Here is an 8,729-nt window from a genome sequence, read left to right on the forward strand (position 1 = left end):
AATCTTGAAGACGAGATAATGATGTACCTCGAAGACGGTGTAACAATTCACTCCAAATACTGCATAATGATATGCCCCATATACGGCAATGATGCACCCTACATATGGTGCAACGATGCATCTCAAAAACTGTATAACAACGTACTCTGAAATAACTACATACAACTGTCGTACTCATAATATGATGATTTTTTCTTGGCTCTTAAAATTCTTGCTTATATTTCAACATTACGACCTACATAGGTCACAACATATGCAGCTTATCATAGTCCATTACAAAAACCTATATGATCAATTATGACATAAGTAATCAACTATAACATACATAACTCATAGCTAGTGCAGGTTCTAACTCTAGCCTCTAGGGCCTACGGACGTTATCATAACTTCCCTCTACAGCCCATGTGACCAACTACGGCATACGTGGCTCACATCTCATACAGCTCTCAACTCCAGTCATTGCAACGTGTGGACGTTATTATATCTCTTCGTTATTGTTTATGTGATCAAATATGACTTACGTGACTTACATTTCATGCAACTTTCAACTTCAGTCTCTGTGGCTTACAAACGTTATTGCAACTCCTAACTACGGTTATTGTGGCCAACCGACGCACTTGAAGCTACCCACTATGGCCTACATAGTCAACTACTATCACGTTTTTTAACTATGATCTCAATGACAAGCTCAAGCTACATCCATTATCTACAATATTGATGAAGAACTATCACATTCATAACAATCGACTACAGTTTTGCGGTCTGTTACAGCTATTATTGTTGAATTGTCATAGTACATCAAAATTATAATTTTATCTTCTCTAATTCAATAGAAGAATGAGCTAATTACTTACAATTCCTTAGTAGATTACTTCGACTCGGCCAAATCTTGTGATTTTTTTCATTTCTAGGTTTTTCACCTAAAAATCTTAGTGCCTCCACCCGCTCATGTTCTTTTATCTGTGTTTATGAAGAATCTGGTACTACACTGAGACAACTAATTTATTACCCTACCACTTCAAATCTTTCAGCACACATTAATCCTAAACAACTATAGTCCGTATCTTTAAAAAAAAGAATAAGAACTTTTAGTAAAAAAGAAGGAGAGCAGAAGAAAACGAATAGATAATTACCAAGTAGTTGAGATGAAGGTCGCTGAATCCCTGTCCTCAACTGCAACCAGAACAACTGGATGGATACGGGTGATCGGCGGAAACCGCTTAGGTCGACTGGAAGCGGTCGGCTAAGAAAGATATAGATCGGTCAGCACCAAGATCTGAGAGGCCTGGGTTTTTTAGTAGAATATAAGATACACCAAAGGAAAATCAGGTGTGATTAGCCGAGTTAGATGCCATACGGGACGACGAAGCCTAACCCGCAGAGGAGAAGCGGAATTTAAAGTAGGAAACCCGAAATTATAAAATCTTGAAAACTGTTCGCATGGGTATTCTATTCAATTAAATTTTGATTAATTATTAAGTCTATTAGTTTAATTAGAATTTTATTATTAATTATTTATGATAGAATTATAAAACTAGTTTTATTTTTAATTAATTTAATTACTTTCTAATAAATTATTTAGCTGATTAATTAGAAAATAGAACTTTGGTTTTGGAAAATGACTATCTCAATTAACAATTAATTAATATTTTATTTTGTTAATCAAATAAAAATTTTTGTTTAACTATTTTATAGACAAATAATATTAATATAGCTAACTTAATTTAATAATCTAATTTAATTATAAGTAATTAATAAAATGATAATTTATAAGACAACATATCATCAATTGTTGATTAATAATTAATTATGTCGATGATAATAAAATTCATGTGTGTCGGAAGATTTATGACAGTAGAATGATTATTTAATATCTTAGTATTGCACGAAAATTTGTTACATACTCAAGCAATTTAAGTAACAGGGAGCACGGGAAGCGTAGTCAACTTGAAATGCCTAATATGTAATGGTGAGTATAAAGACTCACGTTTTTCTTGTGTTAGGAAATATGTAAATACAAAGTTAATGTACAATAGTATTTTAGCAATAATGGTCATAACAGGACACAAAGGTCATATTAGATTGCTATGTAGGCAATAGTCCGTCGTGAATATTGCAGATGGTGGTTGTAGCACTATCTTGTCATAGAGGTCATAGTTGAAAGCCGTGTTAGTAGTTGACCATAGGTCATAGATGGTTGTTTTAAGAGTTCTAGTGAGCTGTTACGGTCGTATAAGCCGTAGTGATGAGTTGTAATAATGTCTGTAGGCCATAAAGGCCGACTTTTAGAGCTGAATGACCTGTGGATTGTGTTGGACATAGTTGGTCATATAGGTTATAATAGGGAGTTATAATAATGTTTGTAGGCCACAAAAGTCAAAATTGGGAGTTACATGAGCTATGATAAGGTTTATACACCATAGAGGTTGGAATTAAGAAACAGTTCATGAGCCACATAGGCAGCAGTTGGTCATGTAGGCCGCAATGGTGAGTTGTAATAACAGTCATAAGTTGTAAAGGCCAAAGTTAAAAGTTGAATGAGTTGTGATAACATTTATAAGCTGCAAAGGACATAGTTGAGAGCTGCATATGTTGTGATAACGTCCGTAGGTCGTTGGGGCCAAAACTGAGAAAAGTGTGCATTGTTACACTGTATGTGGGGTGTTTATTGTACCATCTTTGAAGCATTGTTACACCATATTAGGGGTGTGTTGTTATGTCACCTTCAATGTGCATTGTTACGGCATTTTAGGGAGGCGTCGCTGCACCGTATGTGAGGCGCGTCATTAAAATATGGAATGTGGGCTAGTTGTTACACCGTCTTTGGATGTGAGTTGCTACATAGTATGTGAGGTGCATATTGCACCATCTTCATGGCATTGTTACACCATCTTTGAGGTATTTTGTTACACCTTCTTAGTCCCCATCTGCTCTAAATCAAGAATAGTCCACGTAGAAATGGACGACATCCGTTCATTGTCCCCATCTGCTCTAAATTGAGAATAGTTCGCACTAAAACGCTTCAATCTCACTCGATACTCATCCAAATCACTCACGATTTGTTCCTATAGCTTCATCTAATCAAGACTAACATATCAATATGGTTAAAAGTATATGAAATACACATTTGCTTCAAAATTGGTGAATCTAAGCCATGAATTAGGGGTTTTAAGTTATACCTTTGCTCAAGAGGTGAGGCCTCAATTGGGTGGTTGTAGAAGTTTACTTGGAGTGCCACAAACATGCTTGAAGCATCACCTTCCTCTGGTATGGCGTCTAGGTATGAGTTCAACCAACAGGTGATGCGACCTTGGTCTAGGAGTGGGTTAAAGTGCTCGGGAGAGAGTGGTTTTGATTGGGGAAGTGCTCTTAAGCTCTGATGAAAGTTAAAAGTAGCTTAATTTTGGGACTTGGTGAGTTTTGTGAAATGTTCGCAAAAGATTCTTTTTTTGAAGTTTAAAATTAGGATTTCTCAGTGGTGAGGAGAGGCTAAAATGGTGGGAAGGAGCTTCATGTAAATGCTAGAAGAGTTTGATGATAATTGGGTAAAGTTTCTCTTAGGCTAGAACACTTCTTCTCATTTATCCATGAGAGTGGTCTTATTTATAGATCAGGCCATAGATGCTAATAGGGTAAGCCAGGGTGGCCAATGTGCAGCTTGGGTGGAGGGGAATTCGACACAAGTGACCAATGGAAGGTTGACACACTGGATGAGTGTAATTTAGGTTTGGTCAATGGGGGAGACTCATTGGTTTTGAGTTTTCCAGCAATTAGGCTGGTCGGCCAGAGCTGGGGTGGCAACTAACTGTCTCAGAGAGGTCAGAAGGATTAATGGTGAAAAGCTTGGGGCTTGGGAAGGTTCGTTGCATGTGTAAGAGTATTTGGCCAAATTAACGTGGAAGATCCTATGATTTGGAGGACCATTGGTTCATGGCTCAAAAGAGGGTCATTAGGTGACATGATTAACACCCTTTGATGCTTAAGAATGGAAAAAAGTGACTAAGCATGAGTTTAATTAAAAAGGTTTTGAGTTTGGTTTGGGAATAAGCTCAAAATTAGGGTTTAGGCTTGAAGTTGGATTTGGGCTAGGCTTGGGCTTGGATCCAAATCAAATGAAAACTTAAATTGGTTTGGGGAAGTGTCATGAATAATTTAGGAAGTGAATTTTATGAAATTGAATTGGTCACATGGTTCAATTTAAATGGAATTTGAAATTGGGTCAATTTAGAGCTAATGGGTTTGAGCTTGAAACTAGGCTAGGTTTGGGTTTGGGTCTAGACTAATTGAGGGTTCAAATTGATCTATGAGAGTGTTATGAAGAGTTTGGGATTCAAAATTGGGGGAATTGGGTTGGTTATGGAGTTCAATTTGATGGAATTTAGGGGTAGAGTCAAATTGAGGATTTTTGGCTCAAGATTGAAATTAGGGTTTGGAGGATGGTGTGATTGGGCCCCAAATTGGTATAGATTAGGATTGGAAAGTTGAAATTAAGTTTGGAATTGAAATTGGGTGAGATTGAAATGAATTTTGTGGAAATTGGGGGTGATTTGGAGGATTTAGACATTAAGGGCAATTTGGGGATTTTGGCCAAATTTCATGGATTTGGGAACAATTGGGGTTAATGAGTGTTTCAAATTGATTTTGGAGATATTTGGAATGAGTGTGGAGATTTTGATGATTTTTGGGGCATGAGGAGTATTTTGGTAATTTTAGCAATTTTGGAGGTATTTTGAAAATTTTGGGTGTTTTTGAGCAATTTAAGTGGTTTGAAATGGTTTAAAATGATTTTTGGAGAGAATTTAAGATTTTGAGAAATTTTAGAAAAATTAGGGTTTCATGGTCATTTTGGTAAATTTGGAAAAGTTTGGGGGGTAAAATGGTCAAAATTGGAGTTTAGGTGAAAATGGGATTCATTGAGGAGACTAATAAAAAAATTACCCTTTTTGAGCTATAAAACCAAGGGAATTCTCATTTTGGATCCTCCATGTGTTGGTCCTAGCCATCCTAGCGAGGGCTAAGTGCTTGGGGGACCACCCGCATGAGTCTCCAATGAATGGGGAACTAGGTTAAGCATGTTTGGTTTAGGGTTTAGGTTGTGAGTGAAGGTGAGGTGTTCAAGTGTGTGTGTGTGTGTGTGTAAGAGTTACTAAGGCCACACCACCCAGGGCTAAACCTAAGGTCAAACAATCCTATGGGGACTCTTCTTGAGCTCCTCCATGTTAGTTTCTTCCTAATAAGTGCTAGAGGTCAAAACCAAACATGTGGAACTCCAAGAAGAGTAAAGAAGTGTTTGGAGTTTCTAATGGGTCCCTAGCTTTCTAAAATAGTCAACATGAAAGTTCTATGATTAGATCCTAGGCTTCTACGGAAGAAAAACTAGACCTCAATAAAAGTGAGGTCAACAAGTTTTATTCTAGATTGATTTTAAATAAAAATTATGATAACACTCATATTAACATATTTTTAATTTATGTGTGTGATAGCTTTTAAAAAGTTAAGGATCTAAAAATTTGTTTATTAATGTAATTATTCTATATTACAGTAATTTTTATAAAAAGTTTCTTACATTTTGATCCTAATCAAAAAAGCCCAAAATTACAAGATAATCCATCTTATCATTTTTTATGTAAGAAGATCATGATATAACCACCCCTTTAAAATTTCTAATTTTTTTCATTTTGTGAAACTTTTTCGTATACTTAATGCATTTGTTTTTTTATTTGTTTGTTTACTTATCTTTGTACTTACATATTTGAAATGTTGCAGATAATATGCAAATTTATGAGATTTTACTTCCTTAAATGTCATATTTACTTTTATATTTATCGTGATTTTATTATAAATAGTATTGGTGATTTTTATAAGTTACAGAGGTAGAGCTCGCATCACAAAGTCAAAACAAAAAGTTACAAATTTAGGAAACCAGCATAATTACATCGGATCTTGGCATAGCTATGTTGGATTCACTGTTAATCCATTGTAATTATGTTAAACTTTGGCATAGTTACACTATATGAAATGTAACTTTGCCAACCACATGAATGGTTATGCCATCATCAGTTGAAATCTTCTTATAGCATGATTTTCTGTGAAATTTTTAGCAAGATCTATAAAGGAGAGCTTGGGCACGACCTAGGGGAGGTGTAAAAACTTGGATAGCCTTCTTACATAAGTTACAGAGGTAGAGCTCACATCACAAAGTTAAAACAAAAAGTTACAAATTTAGGAGACCAACATAATTACATCAGATCTTGGCATAACTATGTTGGATTCACTGTTAATCCATTGTAATTATGTCAAACTTTGGCATAGTTACACTATATGAAATGTAACTTTGCCAACCACATGAATGGTTATGCCATCATCAGTTGAAATCTTCTTATAGCATGATTTTCTGTGAAATTTTTAGCAAGATCTATAAAGGAGAGCTTGGGCACGACCTAGGGGAGGTGTAAAAACTTGGATAGCCTTCTTACAGTAGAAATTAGGGTTTTACTTTAAACCCTCGAGGTTCTCTTCTTCTTCATTTATGGAGGGAACTTCTAGGTGGAGTTTTTCTTTGAGTTTTAATAGTGTTTGTATTAGAGAGAGGTTTAGTGTTGGGTGTGTGAGTGATTGTGGAGAGTTAATTATTATAAGGCGTACAGTTGATGTATTGTTGAAGGCAATTGACTTGATTGTTAGTTCTTGCCTTCTTATACCTTATCTTTAAATATTTTTAAGGAAATTCTCCATACTTTTCTTCCTCCTATATCACAGCTAAATCAACTTTACAATCTTATGATATAAAAGTATTTTTTTCTGGTGTTTTTACTGTGAATTTTCCTTATAAATGTTTTTTATGTATTTGAATTTCATATTTTGATGTGTTAACTTTTTTGTTTTAAATTACTTTGATTGAAACAAGATATAATATTAAAATCCTTTATGATCTAGGACTTATAGATGTCTCTGAAAAGAACGAGAAAGTTAACATATGATAACCTAGTGAAATAGCCATATCATTATTAGAAAATTGCAACCAAGCAAGGGGATCCGAGGAATCCTATGAAATGTTGCATGATTAAGTCCCTCTTAACTATATTAGAGTTTCTAATACTTCTTATAAATTAGACATGGGCTATGAAGGATTGTGTCCCTGGTTGTCCATTATCACATAGGGGAATTCATAAAAAAATATAGAGAAAATAAGATACCGGTGTCACAGATGCAAGAGCCTCGTCATATCTGAAGGACTCAAAGTTTTTACATGCTAGTTATGTTTCTTAGTATTTTTATTATTATGTTTTTAGGATTGTTAGGATTTTTCTTCTTACACTTAGATCAGATCAAACTAGGTTAAGCAATGTAGCACCCTAGAACTTCCTTAGTTAGAAATATTTTAACAACTATCCTAATGAGAATGATGAGTGAACTCATAAATTGTATATTACATGATCGGCATGTATACTTGTATTATTGGCGGACTTGCCTCACAAAAATTTTGGACTTTAAGTTTTTGACGTCATTGGATGAGTTATGAGTCAATTTTTTTGAGTTTAGGAGAATATTATTTGGAACACTTAAGGGGTGTTGGATTACCTTTTTGGCTCCCTTAAACTTGTCCTTCCACTTAAATCTGATTATTTTTTTAGCTTAATATAAATCCTTGATTTACTAAATCTAATCAAAAGGTGAATTTAAGGATCGGGTGCTTCATCTTTCCTTCACATTCGGCTTCCTTCATTTGTAGTTGTCGTCCCAGTGGAGAAGAGTCAAAGAGGAGAAGAAGATCAAAGGATATGTTTGCTTGTCACTTTCCGCACATCACCTCCGTTGTTGTCACAGACCAAAACCTCACCTACATCATTCAATTCATTGTACATTTATGATTTTGAGAGTTCTTCACCAATTTTCATAGTAGCTGGACTACACTATGTGGCTATCACGGATATTTCATGGTCTCCAAATGCTAAATAACTCACACTATCTTCTCAAGATGGGTATTGTTCTATTCTAGAATTTGATGATGATGAACTTGGTGTTCCTTTCTCCTTTGAAAACTTAATGAGTGCTTCTGAAGGCATTTCATGTGTTACTAGCATGAAGGTTGGCATCGAAGATAAAATAGATATTGATCACGTAGATACTGATCATACAAACATGAAAGATAGTTTGAGGGCTGATGAAGAGGAGCATATTCCACCAAACATGGTCAAGGCATCTGAAATAAATAAACTAAAAAAGAAGCGTATCACACTCATTACTGTCAGTTATGAGTCTTATCAGTCTCATGAGCATCACAAAGGTTGATGTGCTTACAAATGCACCAAAACTTTCTAAAAAGCAACTCATTTATTTTGCATTTTGATGGATGTATGTGGAAAATCCAGGGAAACAAAGTGCTGATGGAGAGATTGTATTAAAACAAGCATTCCTTGTCTTGCGGAAGTTACCATCATTGGGGTTGAGTGATCATCTTACTATGGATGGTGTTTGCTGATTATTCTCATTAGGATAATGTTACTTCTCCCTTATTGCTGTCTTTTTGAAGATCTAAATTTTGTGTTCTTTTATGTGGAGTTGGCCGCAAGTTGTTGTTTTTCCTGTAGCGAAGTCTGTTGTATGATTAACTTACATTCCTAAAAACCATTTACAATGTTGTTTTGTCTACTACTCCACCCATGTACTTTATGGCAATGTATAATTTAATATTATATATATATATATATATATATATATATATATAT

General features: G+C 35.0%; 1 protein-coding gene across 4 annotated transcripts in view; it reads right to left on the minus strand.

The window, feature by feature from the left end:
• Nucleotides 1-1,408, minus strand: part of LOC110036844 (vesicle transport protein GOT1-like) — a 32,629-nt gene extending 31,221 nt beyond the window's left edge. For all 4 annotated transcript variants that reach the window (XM_020741380.1, XM_020741381.1, XM_020741378.1 and 1 more), the window contains exon 1: nucleotides 1,134-1,408. The gene's annotated coding sequence lies outside the window, so the exon portion shown is untranslated. The remainder of the gene's footprint in view (nucleotides 1-1,133) is intronic.
• Nucleotides 1,409-8,729: the final 7,321 nt, after the last annotated feature.

Source organism: Phalaenopsis equestris, unplaced genomic scaffold (assembly GCF_001263595.1).
Source record: "Phalaenopsis equestris unplaced genomic scaffold, ASM126359v1 Scaffold211737, whole genome shotgun sequence".
In the NCBI taxonomy this organism is placed as follows: domain Eukaryota; kingdom Viridiplantae; phylum Streptophyta; class Magnoliopsida; order Asparagales; family Orchidaceae; genus Phalaenopsis; species Phalaenopsis equestris.